This window comes from Amblyomma mixtum, chromosome 3 (assembly GCF_055824585.1).
Source record: "Amblyomma mixtum isolate Tamu chromosome 3, ASM5582458v1, whole genome shotgun sequence".
NCBI lineage: Eukaryota > Metazoa > Arthropoda > Arachnida > Ixodida > Ixodidae > Amblyomma > Amblyomma mixtum.
Genome location: NC_143014.1, coordinates 284,211,596 through 284,237,843, shown reverse-complemented (window position 1 = coordinate 284,237,843; position 26,248 = coordinate 284,211,596). Strand labels below are relative to the sequence as shown.

Below are 26,248 nucleotides of genomic sequence, written 5' to 3'. Positions count from 1 at the left end.
TTCAAGTGGTTGTTATGTCTCCTTTCAAACACTGAACGCTTCCGCTGTTCCAACCGATTATAACGATATTCAATTGAAAACTCGCCTCAACCAGGACCTTTTGTTTTCGTAAATTTATTGAGCATTGAAGCACTGCATTTTCCCCGTCCGTTTTCTTTCTTTTTTTTTTTGCACACGGTGTCGAAAGCGTAGAAACGCAGCATAGACGCTCTCTGCAGAAGCTCAGATAAACTCAGCTGACACTGAACAGTGCGACCAAATTTAACTGGAATTACCGAGAATCTCGGTCACACGCTCTAAAACAAAAAAAAAACTGCTGTCAGATTCAAGGTTTGGCTGGAAGGCGCAATAATTTAGCCTTAGCTATATTAACCAAGAGAAAAGCAGGCGCTTCGGGAAGACCAGATAAATAAATTATTACTGCCGCATACGACGACTCTGCTGAGCTTCTGTTGTGAACTACGGGACCTTGAGTAGAACTTTTTATTAGGTTCTTTGTTCGGGCTGGATTTAGTTGCATTTTGTGAGCACCACTTGCTTTCGATACCTCTACTCGAGCATAATTAGGTGACCTTTTATTAGAAACAACCACTATCAATATATATAAAGGAAAATTGAAATATTAAAGCATGTGAAATAAGAGTTTGAAGGATGAAAATAAAGCAAATGCTATGCTCATATTTACTTGTGGCCATCGTGTCGAAATATATTTCACTGAATGACAAGCTGAGTTAATAAGGGAAAAGAAATTAGCTGAATTTATGGACAGTTATAAAACCTCTTTGATTTCTGCGAACCTTAATCCTAACAACTCTTCACAGCGGAAGGAATAAGCAGAAATAACTGAAATAAATTGGAGGCTTTCTGTCTTACTTGAAGGTTGTGTTGTTCCAAAAATATTCCACTTTTCTTGCGACGATGCAATCGCTCCAGTGTATGCTTGTTTCCTGGTAAAGACGTTCTTTGCAGAGCCATTTATTTTATATTCAATTTGCAGCTCCGAACAGAAATACTTCCTTGCCTCCACCAAAAAATCAATGATGCCTTGCCGTACCTTGCAAATGGATTCAGTAGCCATTTCTCATCCATCGCACTGCTTTCTTTCTGGCGTTCTTGTTCTTCCTAGTAATCTTTCTCTAGTGTTCTTGCATTTGAATTTCACAGTCCGCTTTTCACTAGCATTATTCAAGGAATATCAGACCGAGCGCTTTGCAATCTTAAGCTTGGAAGGAAAACTCTCTCTAAAGCGTTGTTTCTTATCCAACATACGAAATAATTGCTGCAAAAATCCAGAAGGCGTAGTCCTCCACTGAAGAGCACTTGCCTCTCTCCTGAAAATGAAATGTGATTGTGTTCGTGGTGATTAAATTGAGGAAGTATTCTTCCTGGCAACACGGCTAAAAACACTGGAAAATAGCAGTGTTTTCTTACTTAAAACATACCATTTGCATCAAGACAAATTAAAAATTTAATGGAGATTACAGATGTGCTAATTCGGGTGATCACCCGTAGTTTGTAGACGTTGTGCTTTTACAATTTGTTCCATTTGACTTCAATACTGACTTTAAGCATTAGTGACTGACGACTGTGTTTGATTTTGGCAAGCTTACAACGAGTACTTCATGATGTGAGAGATTAGTTGGCACGAATTTGTGCATCATGTAGTACTGCGTTTTAGCGGTCAGCGTCTCGACAGCATTCGTCTAATGCGCATCTTCTACCCGCCGGGCATTCGGGACTCTTGCCTCGCGCATACGTGGGGCGTTCAAAGCATGAAAATATGCTTAGGTCACATCCATAGCCCTTCTGCAACGCCACTGACTGGCCACACGTCGATGCTGGCGACTTTATCATAACTGATTCGGCGTCATCCAGTCAATATTTCTTTAATCTTGAACTGCGTTTCAAGCATTTGGCGCTGTCGTAATTCGACTGCGTGCACTGCCTGATAATGACGAAGTTAACACGCGGCACCGGCCATGAACACTGGTATTGATTTTTGAGCGCAGAAATTCAGCACATGAAGAAACGAATTTGAGACGACAGAGCGCTCTGGTATCAAGCACTGGCTCAATAAAGTACACTTTTTGGTGACGAACATGACAAACACTACTGAGCAGCAGAGGCTGCGGCTCAAAGGACGTCTTCCAAGCTTTCGACTTGCCTTTGCAGTTCCGGCGGCCATCGCGTGCTAAATCTTTCTCACCATCCACTACTGCCTATTTCCTTTGCCAACAGTAGTGCGTGAAGCAGTCTCTTGAGCTATAGTGGCAAGCTTCAGCAAATGTGACTATGTTCGCAGTTTTCTTGCGTGGACTGTCCCGAGCCACATCGACGCCGTCTTCCTGCGCGACCCCCCGTCATGGATCCGACGCCATTCCTTCTGCCTGGATAAAAGCGACAGGACTGCGACGCCGTCTACACTGAGCAGCAGCGGCTGCGGCTGAAGAGACGTCTTTCAAGCTATCCACTCGTCTATGTTGGTTAGTCTTATTCAGGACTAACCTAGAATTGATCTGTCGTAAATGCTGCTGCTCGTGACCGGTAAGTGGTTTTGCTGAGAGTTTGCTTTGTGGCCACTGCAACGCTAATTAATTACGCCCATTACCAAAGAGCCGGCAGAGAAAGAGCTTCTTATGAGGAAAATCTAGAAGTGTTGGCAGAAAAGCTTAAGGCACCTTCAAGTTTAATCTGAAATATTCCGTACCTGATATTACAGCTAAGAAGGCTGAGGTGGCAAATGTCTTATGCCTTCCATCTAAATGCTGAACTGCCTGATCAAAGAAGCCCGATGTTATCAAAGCCTTGTTTCTGCCAAAAAGCGTCAGAAAATATCAGAATAAGGCTTCGAGTAAGAGGGTAGTTTGAAATACTTTTGGTCCAGCAATGTCGAAATAAAATACAATCGTTGTACCCAAAGGGGTGATTGCATAGAAACTGTCAACACTGTTGCCTCAGAGATAGATTGCACTATCGAGAGAACGGACATAGACATCGTACTTTGCGAACCTACACAGTAAAAGACTGAAAATACCGAGATTATCATAACACAATTCTGCGCACGTGCAAACAAAAATTCGAACAAAACGCGCAAGATACGGCTCACCATTGATGACATTGGATTGCCTCTAGCAAAGCACCACTCCGTGTATGTCAATCCCCAACTAAGACCGGGTAATTAGTGTTTGCTTGCCAAGACTATGCCCATAAAAAGAAACAATGGAAACTTCTTTGGACAAGCAACTGCCAAATTAAGCAAGTGAGAGAGATGAGAGCCACGTCTTTTGCATTTATTCTGTATGTAACCTATTTGTGTTCCAGTAGAAGCTTTGGCATCGGTATCGCTATGTTCCTCCATTGCTGTCATGATATCGTACTTATCATAGGATCAACCTAAAACCTTTCGTCCAGTCGCTTCTTTTAAAGAAATACAATTTAAGGGACTACATAATAAAATTTTCAGGACAGCTAAGCTTCACCTAAAGGTATGACGCGATAGAGTTTATGGGTCTCATTAGCGTCCTTGGGTCCTCTTTGCATACCAGCTCGCAGACCCAGACGCTGTCGGACAGGACAGAGAAGGCCTCCTTATAACCAAGTCAAACGAACGTGCCTCTACGGCCAAGGGGTAACGTGACTGACTCAGGATCCACGGGGAATGGGTTCGACTTCCATCTCAATCCAGCTTTGCTTTCGGTACAATTAATTTACACTACATTCTTCAATCTTATATTATGTTTCAGTCATGCTGCGACCTTATATTCACAATTCATATATCTTATAATCACTTTTCGAATCCGCCATTCCACGTGTGAATATTCTCCGATTTTTCTCGCACGCCATCGCGTTCTCCGCTAGTCTGGAGCACTAACGCTATCACAGCAAAACAATATGATGAAATGCATTCACCCTTTATTTACATATGTTGCGTTTACTCTTAACGTCTATTTTATTTCGTGTGTATGTCAGAGACATAGCTATAATGTGATGAAAACTATATGCGCTTAACATTCTACACATAGGAATATTGCCATCGACAAACCGCCATATGGTGGCGCCGCCACTTTATTGATATTACCTAGAGCGACGAAGAGGTTTTAACGTAAGAATCGAAAGCTGAGATTCCGTATGGATTGAAGTACATGACTCATCCGAGCCGACAAAATCGCTACAACACAATTATTGGCTGCATATATCGTTCATCATCATCACCAATTCATGAGTTTTTTGCTTGGGACTTTCAAGCGTATTTCTCATTGTAGCCTTATCAGATAAGAATTTTGTGATAATGGGTCGCATTATCATTCATCTTCTAGATAAAAGAACACTACCAGCACTGAATATGCAACTATTTTTATGCATTTGGATATTAATCACATATATACATTGCCACACGTTTTGTATCCAGAGGGACATGCACACCGACTGATCATTTCTTCTCCAACTTTGTTCCTGTAGAAGACTGCAGCGCGCTAGGAATAAAAATTATAGATTGTTATCCAGTTTTCTTTCGTTCAGAATACTGCTCAGTAAAGCAGAGCGACTCATTCCGGAACTCACTAGTTAACAAAGAAGAATTTATCATGCGTTTAGATAACCTTGACTGGACTGATATGATATTATATTGATCAAATGTTTTAGGGGAATCCCCCAAGGTCGAGTAGATTTGTAATACGGGAGTAATTACTCGTTGACGTCCACCCAAGTGCCGCCATACGGCTACACAGGAAACTCTACAGCTTTCTCAGAAACTTCGCAGTTAAAGAAAAATTCGTCCTGGTCCCGGGTTCGAACCCCGGACCAGGACGAATTTTTCTTTAACTGCGAAGTTTCTAAGAAAGCTGTAGAGCTTTGCTTTGTAACCGTATGGCTGCGCTTGCGTGGACGTCAACGAGTAATTACTCCCTTATTATGATATTATATTAACTGACCCTGCTCCTGCTCTTGACCATTTTAAATGCGTGTTAAAAAAGTGTTTAGAGCAATCCACTGAAACCAAGAAATGCCAGAACTACTGCGCCCTTCATAAGCACTGGGTTAAAACAAAATTATTAAAATAAGTGAGGAAAAACTATGAGAGCGCTTAAGCCACCTTAAGAGTGAAATGCATTAGATTTCTTATCTGTCGCATCTTGAGTTGCAATTACTGTATGTATTTGCATCAGTTCCTTCAGTTCTCAACTAATCAACAATTCTCAGCTAATAAACCGCCATAATCGGACTGCTAGCTGAAATAGCAGGTAGGTGCCATGCTGCGACGGTGGCAACATTTGCGTACATGACATTTTTATCTAGATTTTTAATTGCGATTCTTTATCTGGGCTGCTGTAAAGAAACTAGACTGCTCACAATCCGCCCTGGCAGGTGTTGATGATGCCAAAAGGTAGGGTGACCTCTTACGACCAATGATTACTTTCCACCTGCCACGGTGGGCAGGTTGCTCACAATAAGATAGCCAGGATTCAACCACCTATGGTGGGTAAGTTGTGATGATGTGATGAGGTCAGGTGATCTCAATCGACCAATCAGCGATTTTTTTGACACCGAACATCGGCAGAGTTTTGGTGCGGCAACTCTGATGCCACGCTCCGGAAGTCACCTTGACACCTGCCATGATGGGCACGTTGTGGTGACCTCACAAGCTAACCTGGCCTATCCCGACCAGTCAACGAATTTAATCACACCGGACGTCGGCGAGTTTTTGGTGTGACTATCGCATTACAAAGAAAACCTATACAAGAAACTAAACAATGCCTTTTAAATTATTCGACTTAAAACGCGCTATACTATTCAGTGCAACCTTTTGAATGAACCTCTAAAAATACTATGAACCTAAACATAATGATACTTTAACAAAATGAAATATAAATGGAAACTTGTCAGCTTATTTCTAACACAGCGCAAAGCCACAAATGGCTCATCTACAATCAATGGCTGCATTTGCGATCGACGTTGAGCCACAGCCAATGTGTTCCACAGTCATTTCGTACAATCGATTGAGTCCCTCCGCTTTCCTTGAGCACTCCTTTCTGTGAGGCCCCAAGTCATATTTTCTATTTCCTCCAAGCCCTAACGAAGTACCGACTATCATTCTAGAATTAAAGAATACCAGTCAAGGTCGTCATGGTTGCCGTCCATTTCACAAAAAAAAAGAGGTCGCTCGTCTTTTGCAGCGTGTATTTGTGAAAAACACTTAATGCACCGAATAAACCTAGGTTCTTTGGGTGAGCCGTTTTGTCACATAATCAACTTCACTTTAAAACTGTTTTATTTCTCTATAATTATGCGCGTTTTTAAGAAAAGGGATTAACCTTCTGCTTCCAGCTATTGCCCTATACCCATACAGGCGGTCTTTAGCAAGATAGTTTTGAAGTGTTTTGAATCACGCACTTAAAAGTACTAACCAAAGTTTGTCACTGTATCTCCTCATGAATTTGGATTCCGATCATTGTTTACTAATAACCTTAGTCTACGGCCTTTAACTGATAAAATTAAGACCTCTACTGATATGGGAAGTTTTGCTGGTTTCTATGCTAATTCATTTAAGAAAGTCATTTGACTCAATAATTCATTATATTTAATAGCTAAATTGAAGACATGGACTTTGTCGGCCTGGAAATAACTCTTATTAAAAGCTCTTTATCTGAATGACTCAGATGTTTGTATCCCTAATGTACTTTCACATTTTTCTACTATAGATAAAATCGTTTCTCGACCATCTACACTTCGACCGGTTTTATTCTTCAGTTACAGTGACCTGCCCGACTGTCTCACTTACAACCTTTTCTTTACGTGGACGATGCCACCTTACTCCAGTCTTGGGACTTGTTAACCTCGGTATTATTATCGTCCGTCTCAACTGCGACCATAAGTGCATAAAAATAAAGCTTTCCAAAACAGCAGCCATTGTTTTCACTTGAAATAATAGAACTCTACACTGCAACCTTGAAATTACCGTTTCTTCTTATATCATGCAAGCTTGTAAGAAGTGTCGATCTACAGAGGTTGTCCTTAATTCTCACTTGAAGCTGAGATCATATAACCCATAAAAAACAATAATGTGTATTCGGCATCCGTATACTACTCAAAGTGCAACAATAATTTCGGGATAACATTTACTCTGCCCCTATTTTGCTTTCATTCAGGGCCACATTACCCACGCATTACATCAAGTGCAAACACAAATTCATTTATCTTGTTTACAACATGTACAAAACCAATCCAACTGTTTCAAAAGTTTCAGTTCACACATTAGCAGTGCGTTTTCACTTCTTTATGGTAACTGTGTATCGGCAATTTGGTACGTAGTGAAATAAAAACTTTTAATCATTCGTTTTAAAGCCGCCAGAACATTTTGCCAATTAAAGTATTACACACTTAGGGGCTCATTATTAACAATTGAACAAGGTTCGAAACTTATAACAACTACTTGGTCCCTACGGCGCATGCTATATTGCGGCAAACAAATGAGTATCTTCTGCGTTATCAGTTTTGAATCGGCTTTCTTATAACGTTAGAAGCTCGCCATCATTCGGTATTTTTGAACGGGAGCTAGTGCCATTTTTATAGCTTTATCCTTACTTATTTTTGATACTGTATAACTTGTCTTATTTTGAAAGAGTATAAGATGGGTCTTGTTTTCATTTATACAGTTTACGGGTCTCAAAGTCCGAAAGCGACTCAGAAAATGAGGGACGCCGCAGTGGAGGGCTCCTGAAACTTCGACCACCTGGGGTTTTTTAAAATGCACTGACATCGCACAGTACACGGGTATCCACCATTTCGCCTCCATCAAAATGCGACCGACGCGGCAGGGATCGAACTTTCCTTAATTTCTATTCACTCTGACTTTTTGTCCGTTCAGTGTGAACTCTTGCTGTTGCACTATTGTTTACACTTCACTGCTTATAATTACAGCTAGGAGGTCCCGATACAGGTTCACGCTCTGGGGCGTCCTCCTCTATGTAGATCGATGTAAACAACTGCGACCAAATAAACCTCCTTCTCCGAGTTTTTCGACTACGTTCGCTTTAAAAGCTAACGCTGTAAAAGATCTACAAAACGCTAATCAGGAATCAGAAAATGTTCATTTAGAAACTCAAGAGAAGAGGAACACTCCAAACACATGAAATATACAGTCTTCGCCAAAGAACATTCCAGCGCTGAAGGAAACTCGTAGGAATAATAAATTAAACCTCCACTTAGTGCTCGGTGCATCAAAGCGTCTGTTACTGGCCGTTGCAATCGGAACCAAAGACAGAATAAAAATTACACACACTCTGCGTCAGCCCATAGGGTCACTCTACCCCTCCCGATTCCAGAAAAAAAGGCTAGCCTTTTTTCTGTTTGGCGCCGAGAGGTACCAGTTGAGGATAACAAGGGCCAGCGGTCAAACTTTTACTAAATGAAACGTGACTTACTACCACACAAAGCCTGCGGCGCGTACGTAGTTCTCTCTTCCTCACTCCCTTATTCTTCATCATTTGTAGTCATTTTCTGCGCAGCACTGGCTCAAGCTCGACTGCAAGCCCGTAATGAAAAGCCGCAGTGTCCGTACGATCATGTACTTCGTGCTTGCGATACAAGCTCCAAAGGCTAAAGGTAAAAAATTAGTAATGTTCGCTGGTCTGTACAACAAGTTGTTCTATGTGGGGTAGCTTGTTCTTCGCTCTACTCATGGCACATCAGACACTGAAAAAAAAAGCATTAGTTTGCACCGCGAGGAGGCTCTTCACCTGGTGCGGCTATAAGAATATATCCGACTCGAGGTCCCCGTATGCGTGGACGCTGGTTACCCAATCTGTGCCCGCGTGTAGGCAGCACCTTGAAAAGACATCCACTAGTCCAGCTTCCCTTGCGAGAGACATTAAGCTCTCCGACGCAGATAAAACGAAGTGCGACGTCCACAAACCACACTGTGCATTGCGCTGCGAGTGGCTCTTTTGCGGTCACAGAATGAGGTCGCTAAGGCGCAGTTTCTTCGAAGTGAAGTTACGTCATTCCAGCAGTCAGAAAAAGAAAAAAGACCACATAAAGAGAAGCCGGTTGTTCATCTTGTCCTAATCACCGAGCCTCCGTTCACCAGAGTGCTTGAATCCTACTCAGAGTGAGACCTTCTCCGGGCTCCACCCGTCTGGCGTGGGCTGCCAATGACAGATAGCTGCGGCCACCGCGGAGGCATGCAACGCTCCAGTGGGCACGTGTGTTGCTAGGCGGCTAAGATTATAGGGCGACTGCCCGGTGACGTCACGCAGCACACTGCCTACACGAAACAACGATAAAAAAATGGTGAGAAGGACGCTCACCCGCTCGACTGCAGACATTGAGAGCCGCCGCTGGTGCACACGTGAGCAAGCGCGTGTGCGCCAAGTGTACTATCTCCGCATCTGTCCTGATAGCGTTTATCTTCCCACAGTCTTAACTTAAGGGCCAACCTTTTATGAATGCGTGATGCCACGCTATTTATTAGTGGAGATTGCTCGGAAACATTCGGAAACCTTTCCAAAAACTTTTATCTCGCAGACGGTTTGTGCGTTTTCAATAGCAGTGAATGGCATGTCTATATGGTTTTTTCGGAAATATGACATTTTTCACTCCTTTTTGGAGTAGAAAAACTTACGTAATGTGCGTCCCGTTATGCCATCCTTCCTCTTTTTTACCTAGGGGGATTTTGACCCCATACTCTGTGGTCTAGGGTTTAAATGACTGATATGTGATTTGGTTTGTGCTTTATGCGAGTTCAACGTCCCAAAGTGACTCACGCTATGAAGGACGCCGTAGAAAAGTGCTCCGGAAATTTTGACCACCTGGGGATCTTTAGCGTGCACTGACATCGCACATTACACGGGCCCCTAGAATTTTGCCTCCATCGAAATTCAACCGCCGCGGCCAGGATCCAACCCGCGTCTTTCGGGTCAGCAGCCGAGCGCCATAACCACTGAGCCACCGCGGCGGGTGACTGAGGTGTGAGGATATACGAGGCACTGGAAAGATATACGAACATGTCAATTGTATGTAACCGCAGAAAATTATGTGTAAGATAGACAGACGCTGAATATTTGGCGTGTCGCTCAATTGATTCTTTCCGATTAGATGCGCATTGGTCTATTCAGTTTCATAAGGTATGGATCGTAAAGCTTTGTTCCGTCCTTCCTTCTTTATGTTGCTGAGATAAGCACGGCGAGGATTCCCTTTGGTGGATGCGTATTCAAAGCAAGGCAGGCGTGGTTCCTTGGATGGCGAGCTATCACAGTGACTTAAGAAGTTCAATTTCTAAAATAACCCTTGAAGAGAAAAAGGGGAAATAACTTCATTGCTTTTTCTTGAAGTGATGCGTTTAATGCGGGTGGTCGAACAGAAACTACAGGTGCGTTTAGAAACATAGAATATGCTCTATAAAAGAGATTTGATTAGAACATTATTTAGTGTATAAGCATTAGATATGGTTCGCTGCAAACGTCAGTTTTAAGTGTTCAGTTTTATCCACGTTAATTCATTTTACAAGTGCAAGAAAGATTTTTTTATCTCGTTTTGGACTGACTGTAGAGGAAAGGCATCAGTGAATTTAGGCACATTTAGGTAAAAAGCTCAATCATGGGCAAAAATAGTATTTTAAAATTGTAACAGATAGGTATCATTGACATAGATTAAAAAATGAAGTAGGCAAACCACAAACTCTGGGCGGCTACAAAAGGAATCCTGCAGTTTTTCGATTTCAAGCAGTTAATAAGGAATAATTGGATCCCCTGAGTGATTTATAAATTATTGCCTAGTTTTTTTTCTCCAAAATGGATGGTGTTGAGGAGATATATTTCTGGCCCATAATCATGACAAGAAAAATGAGCATAAAACAATTTGCAAATATCGCTTAAAGGGAAAAAATGACTCCGACGTAGAAGTGGCCGTCGGAGCTCCGAGAAGAATTACTAATTTTGAAACCTCGACTACGTGGCGTATCCTGACTTCTCTTTTAGCCATTGCACGGTTGAGCGCTTTTTCTTTGGCGCCCCCATTAATCGAATTCACTTTGCGGAGTGACACAATCATCGCCTAATGGCGCCCCGTATCGATTCAAGACACCTGTCGTCGTCGGAACCATTTGTCGCTCCAGGGAACCGCAGATGGGGCATCGTTAATCTTCCTGTTTCTTTTCTTCTCCGCTGATCTGGAACTTCAGCCTCTGCTCATCTTCCCGCGCGCATCCCGCTGAAAAGTCTGGCTACTTTTTGACGCTTCATGCAAAACCAAGAATTGCCGCAGGGATCCAGTTTCCTTAACTGCCACTTTCCTTTTTTTCCACCTCTTTAATGCGACACAAAAGTAGTGCACACAATGCTTGCAGCAGAAAATAATGGGAAGCATGGAAATGACGTGAATGCACAGCCGTTGGCAATACCAGGCCCCCCGAGAGAAGCGCGTAGCAAAAGGTGGTCCCTCTGCTTTGCAACAAGTGGAAGAGTAATATTCTGTGTTAAATGATTACTTGATGCTTCAGGAAAACAGAAATAACTTATCCGCTGTCAACCACCAGTAAGATACAAGGTAAATTCAAGCCAATCATTTTCTTTGAACTGAAGTACAATATGAGCAGCAATAGCGACTGACCACGACTGCCTGAAACAGCATTTTTTGGTTCAGTTTGTTTGGCGCGCATTTCAACGGCTATTGCCCTCTAATGAAAATACTGCCGTAATATAACGCGCGCAACGCAACATCGGCCTTCATTAGTCGCCCATTGTTGCCCGCCAACTCAAGCATCTGTTTCCGGCAGCAAACTTTCGCCGCAACGTCGAACTGCGTCATGCGTCAATCATTCGTTCTCCGGCAATGATGGGATAGCGCCGATTTCACCATCGTTCATGTGAAAGAGTGGGGCGTCCTTTCAAGCCTCTTTGTAAGGCTTTCTTTACAGGTCGGGGAACTAGGCTTTCTCCTGGGCGCCTGCGTTGTCTATTAGTGAGTGGTTCTGGGAGGTGAGGTACTTTGTACGAAGAAGTGAACAGAGGTCACCATCTCAAACTTGCGCAGCATTGCAGAGTATGACTGAAGTTAGCTTGAGATAATATACCGCGCAGGAAGAAGCCTGGTGCCTTCTGTTCAAAATAAGTATCCATGGCGCCAGCAGAAAGATTTTTTGGGAACTGCGAACACCGGATCATTTACATTTTCATCGTGAACCTCACAGGACACCTTCTTGTAAATAATTGGGATGAAGTAATGAGAACTTCTTATGCTTATTTTATATCCAGAAATTCTGTAGAAGAGCATTTTTTAACCGGAAGTTGTTCATAAAAGCAAATTTTCGCATAGCGTAAGACTGCGTAATAACAATCAATATATGTGCAGATCACCCCTTGGGACTTGTAGTTTTGATATGCTTATTGTGAACACGCAACCTAATCGTTTCCTGGGGCACGCAGTCTTAACTACATGGCGCGAGCGCAGGAGAAACTATAAGCGAAAGTTTTGTCTATGCATCGCAAGATCAGACCATTCCCATAAATAGTTTCGCAACGGTATCTTACAATATTTTTCAGTTGTCTCACAATTACTGCTATTGTCCAAAGAAACTGGACTTCTGTACGAACATACGACATCTTCTTGTGTCGGCAGCGTACATGCCGCTCCCATAACCGACTTTAAGAAGTAATTTTCCTCATGGTTTCTGTTCATTGGTAAGATAAAACGAGCACGGAGAATTATTTATCACTTTGAAGACCTGCTCTGAAGCCACTGTCAAACATCAGACTCGTAAAGGTTCGCCTTATAAGAAAATTTAGCATCGGGAAAAATCGGTGTTTGCAAAGTTGCTTGTTCGTTTGGCATGATATGTGGGATTTCCCTAACTTGAGGCTACATGACTGCAGTCGTCTTTATCTTTCGCTTCGGGTAAACTGATCAAAGGTCAATTTAGCTTTTCTAACACTTTTTTTGTAGCAAATCGTGACCACAATCTGCTACCGCTCAGTGCCTCTTTTTGACTTTGCCTAAGTTTTGGCGATCAGGACAAGAAGATATTGTTACCACATTTCAGCTTCACTCCGCCCCTCCTTTTCCTGGCCTTAATCGAATAATGGTACCCATCTAAGCACACGATCGACAATCTTTCACTCATTCCACAATAGGGAGGTTAAGCAAAGCTTCTTTGCAATAGTTCTTGCAATAAGAGTCGTTTATTCAGAGCAGAAAGGTTCCCGGTTCATCCAGTTACAAAGAATAATTCATTTATCGAGTACACCCAGAAAGATGGACGAAAAAGTTTGCAAAAAAGAGAAGCGTTCTTTGGAATAATTCCCTCGCTCCCGCTGTTTTATTTATTTTCGATATCTGTTTCCTGGGGATTCGTGCTCTAGCACCTTTTGACTGCACCCATCTTCTGTTGCTATGGGCAGGAGTTTCAAATCACAGCCGGGCTCTTGAAGTAGCATTTAATTTAATTTCACTTGAGGCACGAGTTAAACGACCTTGTCTTGTACACAAGTGCTGGCCCCCGTTTTTTTCATTGCTGCCTTTCCAGTTTTGTTTCCTTTGTGTGTGCATCTTTCTCGCGTTTTTTCAGTGATCGCGAAGTGCTTGGAGGGAGCTCATTTGTTATAGAACAGAGAGGAGCGCTCTGGAGATCTGTTAGCTCCTTTTATTTTTTTATGTCAGACTGTGCCCTAAACTTCTGCGCTGTGGCAAATTGCGTTATAATATAATTAGAGCGTTTGCATCAATTATTTCCATCTGACACACTGCAGCAGTTCCTGTGTACAGAGGAAAATAAGACCATTGCGAGGAAGGAGAAAGCAGCTAAGATTAGAAGGGGAAAGGAGATATATATGCGGGTGGAAACCGGGTGCCCGCGGCGCAGTAACGCTGTCAGAAGAGAGCTTTAACTTTGGGCACCCTGTCATCATGTACTGCAGGATGGGGAAATCGACGTTATTATTATTATTATTATTATTATTATTAGTAGTAGTAGTAGTAGTAGTAGTAGTAGTAGTAGTAGTAGTAGTAGTAGTAGTTGAAATAGTAGTAAAATTCCTATATACTTTTCCAGACTAGGATTGAGCTCCGCGAAGAAATTATTAACTATATTTCAACTGTTTTTTGTGTAATTGTTCATGCGGCTTTTATGTGTTATTTCCGCGAGAGGATACGTGACACAATAATTTATCAGTAAGCACTTTTTACCTCTCTAACTGTAACATGCACCGGTTTAATGAAAGAAATTAAAACTGTGAGAAATTAAAAAAAATTGCCTGCCATTTTCGCTACTGCAGAGATGTGGTCTCTATACTGTGCACATTGCACTGAGAATTGTAGGGTCTCCAGAGTTAAAGAAAAAGTGAGAAAAATGTAGAGAAGATAAATCTCCAAGATTAACCTCTTTCCTCTCAAACAAAATAGCCCCAGGGATAGCAATACCGCGCATCGCCGCTTCCCAGCGGATTGCTGCTTTTCTGAGACTGCACAGGAGAGAGTGCTTAATCAGCGGTCCTTCGCAGTTACCCACTGTATCTAGGCCAAGCATGCGGCCGTTGAAAAGTGGCGTGCTTTCGAAAGACGCAGTGTGTAGTTAGAAGGCCGGAAACGCGTGGCACTGAATGCACTAGAACCGGTTTTCTCGCTCTAGTAGAGCGTGTCGTGCTCAACATCGTCATCTTCTTGGAGTACCGCTCGATTGTAATGAATCTTTTATACATCCGAGCAAGCAAGCCTGTGTCTCATTCGCTGATGGCAGGCTTTACGGTAGTTAATAAAAGTGCCCCAGAAAGATACTCCTACATGGGGTGGGTCCCACGTCACGTAAAATAGCTTGCGTAATTCTATAGTTGATGAGCAATCCGCGGCGGCAGCAAAGAATTAAGCGACAGATTGCGAGCGCAGAGCGTTGTTTGCTCTGAACCCAATGCTGTCAATCTACCTACGCACTCGCTTGTCGCGAAAATGAAAACTCCGAACAAACCTCAGAAAATGCCCCCTCGTTCCACGTGTATGACTCCATTCACGTTGTAGGTTCCAGTTCACCGAAGCGTAAACCGCACGCTGAACACAACCCTACTGAAAAAATACGCTGAGTGGCATAAACAGAATCGCTTGACCTCTAAGAAATTAAATTTTAGGAATATACTTTACTCCTTCAAAAGGGTATAAATAATGCGCGCCCAGGGAGGTTTATTTGCTTGCACAATGAGAGTATTTATTAGTTCCTTTACGGAATTGGTACGGGCTGCTAAGGAAATGTTTTTCATGCGTAGAGGGAGGTTTTAAAGGTAGCCTCTGGGAATTAATTTTAAAACCATCTAGGTCTTACTCAGGAAATCACTAATTTTTTTTACTTAGCAACGTATATTTTTCGGTCCTCTGCTCTTGTTCTTGAACCTGCTGCAGACTGGGAGCCTTTTAACAAGAGACGAAGCGGTGCAAAGCAAAACTTTTATTGTAGTGCACGAAATGCATTGTACATTTACAGTACACGTCGCAGTAACACAGTGTAGTTGCCCACTTCCCACGCTCAGGGGGAGGGAGGAAGAATAAAACCAGGGTGGAGATGTGACCTGAGGCATCAGGAGGCATAATCAGGGAAAGTAAGTCCGCAGAGAACGGAGAACAGCACGCTATGGCCAGAGCGACCCGGCGACGACGTCCAGCGCAACAAGTATTCACATCTTTAGCATACCGCGTCACCGTTATCGTTACCGGAGTACCGAGAGCCCGACCACTGCCAGTGAGCACGCACTGATTGGTCTTGATGCTGAAGGCGTTCGGGCCGCTTGTGGAGATACCTGGCGCCATCTGGCACTGTCAGTGCGATTAGCGCATGCGCTTTGACGGCGCACGAGCTCCTGGTACTCCGGTAACGGTAACGGGAACACGGTACACGGTGTGCTAAAAGCGCCTACTATCCATTACGCCGTAGTGGTAGCGACAGCAGTTCGGGGCTTCCGCGGCGTTGTGCCATTGCACACGTCTGCCCACACTGCAGTCTAGGCCCGTACAACATTCAGTTCCCACCCTGGGGCTAAAGACGATCGGTGTGGATATATCTGCATGCACCAACCACCACAAGCAGTGACTGCCGCCGCATCATAGCGCGGACGCAGCGCGCGGAACCGCCGTCTGAACGGCCAGGGAAGCTATTTGATGGAGTCCGCTCATCCATAGAACGAATGCCCCAGTGAAGCGGAGCAGGGGGTACACAAGCAACGGTCCTTCGCAGGACCAACTAGCACGGTAGGACGAGCGATGCAGGTCGCAGTGTAGCGGGCACACAGAGGCACACGAAGGAAGCCGAGCGCGAAACGCTCGTGGTGGCCGCCGCAGGCTTGGGTGGCAGCTTGGTGGCAGGCAAATGGGGCGCTTTTGAGAAGCCACTGTAAAGGATGTTCAAGGACAGTCGCCGCGAGAACGGTGCAGCGGAGTTGATGCTGCGCGCGAAATGATGGGGCCTCACTAGAGCGTACGTTATGACTGGCGTCAGCAGGGAAGGAGGCGAGCAGGTGAAGACTGATGCCTCCGTCCCCGTGGGGAGAATGCCGGTCCCCGTGGTGAGCGCCGTACCACGGCTCGAACGAGATACTACGTTGCGGCACCACTGCTCTGAACGGCACGCAACTGCCATCAAACCACACACAGGTTTTCTTCTCTTATAAGTAAATTGCAGTGTTAATGCATTCTGAGCAGCGACCTTGACTCCACCTTCGCAAGCAAAACCCGTATAGTGATCGCTATGGAACCTATCAAAACTGGTCCCTTCCCGTAATATACTGGGCTTTACACAAGTACGCAATTCCACCGGTTTTATTATAATATCTGTACACTAAACACACCGCGTCTCACATCGCCACAGCAAAAAATGCATTCGAAAACATTCTAACAAGCGGCTGCGTCTGCCGGCGCAAGCAGCCATACTGAGGCAGATGTAGAGCGGTAGAGCTATTTGCATTGAAGCCCATTGGCGGCTTATGATGCGGAGCCAGTGCCCTCTTCGAAGTGTGCACAAAACGAAATTATGACGTCAGAACTGAATAAAAACTAAACCTCGACGTCGATGTTATGCGATTTTTGCGGGAGAAGTAAATTCTCGAACGTCTCGATGTTCAGCGTGGGACACGAGACGAGGGACGTAAAAATAAATACAAAGACCGCGGAGTGCCGATGCTGTTTTTAGCAGTCAGTGCTCGTTGTGTCTTCTTCCTGCGTCTTTGCCTCCTGTGTCGTGCTGAAGTTCAAGGTGTTAACGTACAACTATTTACCTTTGGTTTGGTTTATGGGGTTTAAAGAGGCTCTAAAACGCCTCCCAAGGTGAGCCCATAAACTCGCTCAATCACTGCATTGTGTTATGAACACCTGAGCCAAATAATGCGCTCCTATACTCAGCAGAGAACCCACAATCACGCGTGAAAATTGGCGAGTCTTTTCCAGCGACTTTTTCTTGCTCAAGCCCTCCTCCGTCGCACCGCTCCTACGTATACGAGCTCAGAGATGGCTGTTGGTTAGTATCTTTCGGACATCAGGCAGCTACCGTGGCGTTCGCCTAAAAGCGGAGTAGCTCCGGCGAGTCGGGAAGCTCCGCACCCGGAGGTGCGGCCGGGGGAGGAGCTCCGACCATTCAACTTGCAAAAATGAGGAGCGGAGAGGGAAAGACACGAAGACGCGAAATTCAGACTTTAACTAGAGACAACTCAGCTCCTATAAAGCGCATCAGAAAAATTATCGCTGGAGGATATTCGTGAAGCGGCCTCGTTGAATATCATAGGTATACCTCCACTTTAGCATATTAGAGCCCCTTTCACAGCGTCTTTAACGCCCCAAAGCAACTCAGCCAATGAGGGACACCGTTAGTGAAGCGCTCCGAAAATTTCCGCCACCTGAAGTTCTTTTATGGGTACTGACATCAAACAATACACGGGCCTCTAGAATTTCGCTTGCATCAAAATTCGACCGCCGTGGCGGGGATGGAACCAGCGTCTGCCGAGTCAGCAGCCGAGTGACGTAACCACTGGTCCACCACGGGGGAAACTATTTCCCTTTATGCCCGAGGGGTAAAGTTATAGGAATAGTTATACCTCCTCATTTGAGAGCCGCTTTTCAGTACCCGAGTTTGCGAACAATGAGTTGTGACAAGATTGTGCAGATTGAGACAACAGTGACAACATAATAAAAAAGCAGATTAAAAGAGACAACAGTGCGAATTTTGAACCCAAGTTCATTTATTAGTTTAAAACCATAATATACACAACTGAGAATAGTGACACAACAAATAGTTGCTGAACTAACCCACGAGGCAAGTTTAAAGTTTCCACGAGCACAGATCGAGCTAGGTGCCTCCTGAGGAGAAATGGCGTAAGAGGGCTTTAAGTCTCGCTGCAGTTCGCCGGTGAAATTAGGGTGGTTTTTAGAACACACGGAGGACAGGTATTTTTAGCTCGTAAAGGCACTCAGTAGAAAGTGTATACCATAGTGACAAAGCGACTGCAAAACCCTACCATTGCAATGTGATGCAAGCAGAGCAGTTCTCACTTTCGCAGTGTCTTATGCAGCTCCAGCTCTTCGCGTGCTCTGAGATCTTCGTCTCGGCCCACAGCGTCTTTCCGCAGGTAGCAATGTCAAAACCGTACGACTATAACTGAGGCTTACATGGCAAAAAACACCCGCGCACTCGTAGCTGACGAGAACGTAGCAAGAGGACAAAAAGTAACCAAGCGCTTCAAATCAACGCTGGCGCACGCAACGAAATCACGAGATGACGAGATATGCCGGTCAAGGCAGGAAGCTAACGGCAAGCAAGCAGCAGAATTATCGAGGTCGCTGGCATAAGTTCCGCTTGCCGCTACTGCGAAGAAACGCAAATATACATATTATTTTATTAAGAGTGTGGCACTTTCCAACCGAACACACACAATGAAAACATTTTTTAAACGGTTAGTTAAAATCAGCTCTATAAACGATATATTTTGAATGTATGTCATCAACTATATATTTCTCTTATGTACGTTTGTCCACAGACTCCATTTCGGAGTTTCTTACTGCTGTCGCTGGCATTGGCTCTGGATCGCATTCTAGCTCCGGCTTAGAGAGCCACAGAGTTGCAGTGTTGTGCAATTAGTCCGAAAACTCAGTTGCAAAGCATATTTGAGGTATATATGGTGTTCATGGATTACGGGGGTTAGAGATCTCAACGCGACTCAGACTATGAGAGCCGCGTAGTGAAGAGCTCCGGAAATTTTGACCACCTGGAGTTCTTTAACGTGCGCTGACATCCCACAGTACACGGCCTTCAAGAATTTGGCTTCCATCGAAATTCTAGAGCCGTGGACGGGGTCGAACCAACGTCTTTCGGGTCAGCAGCCGGGCGCCATAACCACTGAGCTCTCGCGACGGTCTTTGTATGCTGTTGAAGAGCTTGGTTTAAACTGCTGGTTTCATATCAGAAAGACTTGATTGTTCAGACACCGCCCGTGCAAATCAGGTAAAGACAAGTCTGAAAATAAACCATCACTCGTGAAATGTAAACAAACAATATGGCAGGTTTTACGAAGCGCGACGTTACCGCCACAGCACCGAGTTGGTGGTTCGAACTGCGAAAATGAAGCAGCTTGCTTAATAGGCACGGTTCCAGCTATCGCAAACGCGTTCCGAGTCGAACGAAGGCAGCAGCCAACTCAGAGCAGTAGATCATCGCGATATCTTCAACCAATTTTGCGGTACGGGTAGAACGGCAAGTTATGCCTGATCCAGACTGTCAAAACAATGACAAGCGCTCTAAGCTGTCTGAATGAGCGTACGGATAACAGTCGTTGGTTAATTATGCGCGCTAGTGGTCCTTTCATACTTGCGCTTAAATTATGAGGAACAAACCTTAGGTAGATAAGCCTAACGAGCAGTCATTGAATAAACTCCCCTGAGGAGTTGTGGAAAATGTATTCCGGTTTAAAAACGAATGAACCTAGGCGTTGTATTTTTTGTGCCATGTCACATAATGTAAAATAATTATGACAGCACGTTTCAAATATATTGCGCAGGAGGGGGTCGTGAAACGCGTTGAGCGCGAGCAAACAACGCTCGATGCCTTCCTTAGCTGGGCGACCCCTTGAAGCGATCGTAAAGAAAAATGCGGCTATGAACCTGAACGCGCTACGCGTTATGTCGCATGCTGCTCGTAATGACGCTTCGTCTGCTGCTGCTTCTGGGGCCTGCCACGTGCCGATGAAATGAAGACGGCATGAAGGCCACGTGCTACTCGTGTGGGGTCGAATGCTCACTCGCTCTCAGGGTTGGCGTCCATGCTGCAAATCACGCTCGAAAACTTGGGATTACTCCCGTCAGCAGCGCGAAGAATAACTCGAGCGTATTGCTTTTTTATGCTTTTTCATGGTTTTTTCTTCGAGCCGGCAATGAAGGCGCATCTCAAGAAACGCTTGGCCGGGAGAATCCTACGAAAACCTCCGCCAGGACCGCTGTGCAATTTCCATCTAACTACTGCCTTTTTTCTTTTTTCACGCTCGAATGCAATAGCGTGGCGGAAGGACACGTTCTAAATCTGTGTGAGCGTACTCTAGGAATACCGCCCTTGCGGAGTCAAGCTGAGTGCCTGACGTCTGTCGACAGCGCTAGGTGGCCAGTTTACTAAAGCGTTGAGGTCTGCATAGTGGTTCTGCACTAGAGAACGGAGGTTCTTGCTGAAAATTATTCCCCAGGGAGTGGAGTGAAAAAGTAAACAGTTCCCACAGAAGTAACTTCCTCTGCCCTTATTGCTGCGATATGAGACACTGCAGTTAGGAACTTGCTCCAAACAAACAAAAAGACGTGTGCGCTCTGTTTGAGAGTAAAATGGGATCGTGAGACAATAACGGTGATGGCTTTCAGGTCCCTGTATACCTCACTTTAAGGCCAGCTGCTGTCGCTGTGCCAACATCCGATAGTTGCATGCTGCGGTAACTAACTTTAATGTGGATGGCCCCAAACATAAAAGTTCTCCTGCTCCAGGAGGCGCGAGGCTTCAATTTTTCCTAGCATATTCGTGTTTCCGGGCTGCTATTTGTTTTTCTTTAGTTTGTTTTTAATCACAAATTATTTCTTTCCGCTCTGCCAGAGGCGCAAGATTTTGCGTGCCTTGTCCCAAGACTAGAGAGCGGAGCATCTCAGGCAAGCAGTACCGTTTTCACATGGCATTGTCCGTGGGGTGCGCTTTGTGCCATGTGGAGACGGGTTGGCTTGGCAGACCATTTACGCGTAATCTAACGCCAAACGGTTCGGTTAGTGGCCATAAAAAGGCGTTTTAAAAGCGCTGTCGAGAAGAGAGTCAATACACCGCATAACGCGAATTGAAAAGGATACCCCATTTGTCGCTGCTTGCTAGGACTGCTTTGTGGAAGCAAGGAAGTTTTTCTGTGGAGCCTTCGTTTTTTTTAATCGTGGGCAAATAGATATCTCTGCCATATTTTAATTCTTTTTTTTTTACACTGAGGCCTTTATTATACAGCTAAGATAGATATTTAGGTTTTGTGTTTCTTCCTAACAAAAAAAGGCAAAACTAGGCCCGCGCTAGCCATGCTTCGATCTCTCTTAAATATGAAACCAGCTCTTCGAGACCAGTGGTACCTTATGTTCCTGACGGCAGTGGGAAGAAGCTCAGCCACGCATCGTTTCAATGTGAAGAGCTTACCTCCCTACTTTCATAGCCAAATAATGAAACTGTACTTAAAAAAAAAAAGCCTTCCGCAGTTTGTCCAAAAATTCGCCGCAATTTATTTCTTGAATCTAGTTGCAGCTATCAGGCCCCAGGTGCAGTTTTTAAAAGGCATTCACGTAACAACAGCTTGTGAGGGCTAGTGTTAATAATGCCAGCCATTGTCAGAAAATCTCAGACATTTCCGACGCAGGCCTGCCTCGGTGACTTAGTGGCAATGAATTCGGCTACAGAGCACGATGCCCTTTGATCGAAGTCAGGCTTTGGCAGCCGCACATCTATGTCTGTGCACATAAGAAAAGTACCCTAGGTGGACAAAATTAACCCGGAGCCCTCTAGTACGGCGTCTCTCTCTGTCCTCATCTTTCAGCCCCACCCCGTCCCCCTCTTTAATTCCTCTACTTAAGGCGCGGTTCAGATGCCGGTCTTGAGTGAGACGCGAACTCTGCCTCTCCTTTCTTCAAAATTGGTAATGTTACCTTATATGCCGGAAGCAAATAGTGACCGAAACCCTTAGCATAGGAGATGGTCTCCCTTTCAGATTCTTATCGTGTCTTGCTCAAACATCACGTGATCGTAGTTGAACATGAGAATTCTACTTTCTTCATGCCGGCAGCAAATTTTACATACCCTGCCAGTAGTTTCTGGCAGTGCGTGCGGAAGCCACGTGCATGCACAGATAGCAAAATGCTTTCTTGTCTAAAACCTCTATCCTGTACGCTTCAGACTGCGCATGCGACATGCACCGAAACCTTCTGACTTGGCGCATGCTGTGCGCGAGCACGCACTAGTTCATTGACAGCTCTTGTGACGTCCTGACATGCAGCTTGTATTAAATGAAGAGCACACGCTGCTTGTCGCGCACGCACTTCGGAACAGTCTACTCGGGCACTATAGGGAAAAATTTCGCCCTTTGTGCAATACGCGGCGATATTTCTTAGTGCAGCCTAAATTTTGTTTTCGGAAGAGGTCATATGCAAATAGAGAGAGTTCTAAAGACGCAGGCAAAATAACGCTCCTTCCTCTAAGACGAAAAGGAGCTGTGTGAGCGAAGCAGTCAAATACGCGCTGCGCGCTTGAGAGCACAACAGTTCGGGCACTAAAGTATTAAGGGATAAAAGTACAAAACATCAAAGAAACAACAAATGCTTTCCGAAATGTCGTTTGCTTAAGCATTCCTCTTTCCGGCACGCGTATCTTGAGAAGCCCAATAGTATCACCTTCGCTAACCGTGCCGGAGTGCTCTGATGGCTGTATTCATCCTCTTACCAGGATAGAGCAGGAAGACACTCGTTCGATGGGCGCTCGCTTTTTCGCCATTTTTATTTTTGCTTTCTTTGCTGCCTTTTCTATGAGCAACTAGGCTCCTTACAGCGCATGACCATTGCGCGAAAGCCGATAGTGCCGTTACTGCGAACATATCCCAGAAAGCTGTGCACCGTTATATAAAACAAAAAAAAAAGAAGAAAAGAAATGAGAACTTAGTTAAACGCACACATTTTTCTCGTTTTTTTCATAGCCTACTATGCAGAAATGCGCGTTTTTTCCTTTACTTGCGTCGCTACCAGAATACCTTTTTGCCTTCACGGGTATTTCAGTTCGAGTCTAGCGCTGTCTGAAAAAAAGAAGGAAAGAGACTGCAAAGAACCCCTTCTTGCCAACCTCACAGGAAGTCGGCTGTGCAGCTCTTCCTGCTTTCAAAAGTTTAGCTCTTCCTGTGGATGTTCGAGAAAGGCCCTGGTTTTTGATGATTTCCGGAAAAAGTTGAGAAAGTCAAGGGGGCTTCCGGGAAGTGTAAAATCCACCTACAGGGTGCTTACGTCGTTTCGTCAATTTACACGCATGCATCCTCTTCCTCTCAGAACAGGAGCAGATATTTAGAATACACGGCCTTTAAATAATGGAAGGCGTGAGTTATTGCGAAAATGACGAAGTGCACCTGAGCATCAATTTGTTCGGAAGAGTTTAGGAAGTCGAGCTGGTGCCTTCCGCAAGACTGGACTTGTTTTCCTGTTCCTGGTGGGAAGAGCGTGATAGACGGTTTTACTTTGCCGTTTCGTTGCCATGCGTAGTTAGCACAATAACGCTTTTGGGAAAGCAATGTCAAAAGAATGGAAAGATAGTAAACACTCGAACAAAAGTAATAAAAAAGGACTTTCGCTTGGTGCGAAAATATTTGCCGCCATTAAAGGAAACCTCGTAACGAACAAGGGAGGAACCTTATAAGATACTGGACACTAAAAAGCTGCAGATCATGTGACATATTTACAAGCCGTGTTTTGGTAAAGAACATTGCTCGAGAGAAGATTTCGCTAGTGCCAGCTAGTCGTGAAAGAGGAAAAAAGAAATTCTGCGTTCAAAAAAGAAGCGAGTTACGCCGGGGCAATTCGATGAAGCTCGCTTCTCGCTCTCCCGGAACCCTTCTGCAGAGCTTCTATATATTGCATTGGGAAGGGTGTCGGTGCTTAAGGAAGGTTAAAAGCATATGGTATGCCGCCGAAGCAAGAGGACACCAAGTGAAATCAGATGATGCCATTTATTGGTAGCGAAGCAGCCGGGCTTGGTGGGCGCGATCAGTCGAGTGGTTTAAAGCACGAAGCTTTCAGTCCTAAGGGCGCTGCTGAGAATGTAACACCTGGCAGTGTGTTTAGTGGGCCTTGGGAATGCCCACTCTTTCCCCAATCCAGAAAAATAAAACAAGGGAGAGAAAGCAGCCACGCCTGGAGAGTTTAGTGTTCCTGAAACGCAGTCATAATAAATTTAGCATACTACCATGGAAAAATGCTAAATGCGTCTGTCGGCTCAAGCCTACTTTAGGGGCGCCGGAATTGGTGGCACCATGATTCTGCAAGCTGTTACATCTTAGTGTAAACTCGAAGACATGTTTCTGTTTGTAAAAAAGTCCAGCTAATTTTCATAGTTTTCTTGGGCAGACATGTCTCCTGAACAAAGTATTGACCCACTGCATGCTATAAGTGTGACAACTTAGCTGTCGAACCAGCTGCTAAGCGTTAGAAGAAGTCTTCTTTCCCAAGATTAAGTACACTTTCTTAAAACGTTGGAAGCCTTAGTCACCAGATGACACCCTTTGTCTGGTCAATCCAGAATGGAAGTGTATTCCATCATTATTCTGCTGTAATGACAGAGAAATGTCAGCACAGTGAGAGGGGCGAGTGCAATAAAAAAAGAAATACATTCATTCTGGTCTACTGATGATATAAGGGAAAATCATAAGAAAATGATCACAAAAAGTATTTTTTTTTTCATGCTCTCCGCTTAAACAAGATAGCGTTGCTGCGAAATCGCTCATGGAATTCTTTCACGCAGCATTCAAAGGATGCACAATATTGACACCCTAATTTTTTTTTTTTCAAAAATGGTGCCAACATGACCACTTAGTAGCCGTCTGTCAACAAAGAAAAAAAAAACGCTTTGGACAAGCTCTACTGGCTCTAAACTAAACACAGAGTGCCGCAAAACCCACAAGCAGCAGTCGTCATGAATGAGAAATGTCAGGCGGCTTATGTCAACCTTGTATAGTCCAATTCGACTAGGAAGTCGAGGCAAAGTATAATTATGAACACTCTGAGCTGCCGCTCTGGATTAGAGGTTATGGTGCTCGGCTACTGACCCGAAAGACGCGGGTTCGATCCCGGGCGCGGCAGTCTCATTCCGATGGAGGCGAAATCCTAGAGGCCCGTGTAATGTGTTAACTCAGCGCACGTTAAAGATCCTAAGGTGGTCGAAATTATCCGCAGCTCTCCACTACGGCATCCCTCATAGCCTGAGTCGCTTTGGGACATTAAAACTCATAAAACCAAACTAAAGCAATTATTAACTCTGTATGCAGAATTCTCCGAAGCAATGAAGCCCACCTTTTAGCCGGCGCATCATTGTAGAAATGGATCACTGTCAGCACAAGCCTAGATTAGACAGCGAGTTAATCAAGCGTAATGAAGCGAGACACTGTGAACGCTACCGCCAGTCACAATAAGCTCTTCATGCGTTTCTTCACATTTTCCGCTTCCAGTTACGTCTTCTGTTACCAGCAGTTAAGTCGCTATATGAGTGCTTTGAAACACCACCTTTTCTTCTTTTGCCCACATCGCTATGAAGCCCAGCAGTGATAACTAAACAATTTAAACTGTTGCCCCAGGCAGAGATTAATTAAACAGCTCACGAAAGGAAAGAAACTCAACGCTCCCAACCAGCTTGAGCGCGAGAGAAGTTCGCCCAACAAATGACCGACGCAGGAGAGGGATCGCGACATTTACACCAAACAGACGAGAGATTCGGCTGGAATTAGGCTCAAAGTCAGACTATTATACGCCGCTCGTTTCCACAGCCGTCGGCGACGCTTCGTCACGCTCCACTTCATGCGCTTGCCCACACTCGCCACGGCAGCAAAGAGCTCAGAGCTGGCAACTTTAGGCCGCCGACTCATTATCCCTGCGGGATCTTGGTGCCCGGTGCAGGGGCGCTGCAGACTCCGAGCGTGTGTGCGTGCACTGCGCGCGCCGGCGGGGCTCAAAAAAAGGAGGAGAAGGACGAGGGGCGTTGTTGGAGCCCTCC

At 44.7% G+C, this 26,248-nt stretch overlaps 1 protein-coding gene across 1 annotated transcript in view; it reads right to left on the bottom strand.

The window, feature by feature from the left end:
* The window catches only part of LOC149355064 (prolactin-releasing peptide receptor-like), a 329,760-nt gene that overhangs the window by 278,146 nt on the left and 25,366 nt on the right, over positions 1–26,248 (bottom strand). The window lies entirely within an intron of this gene.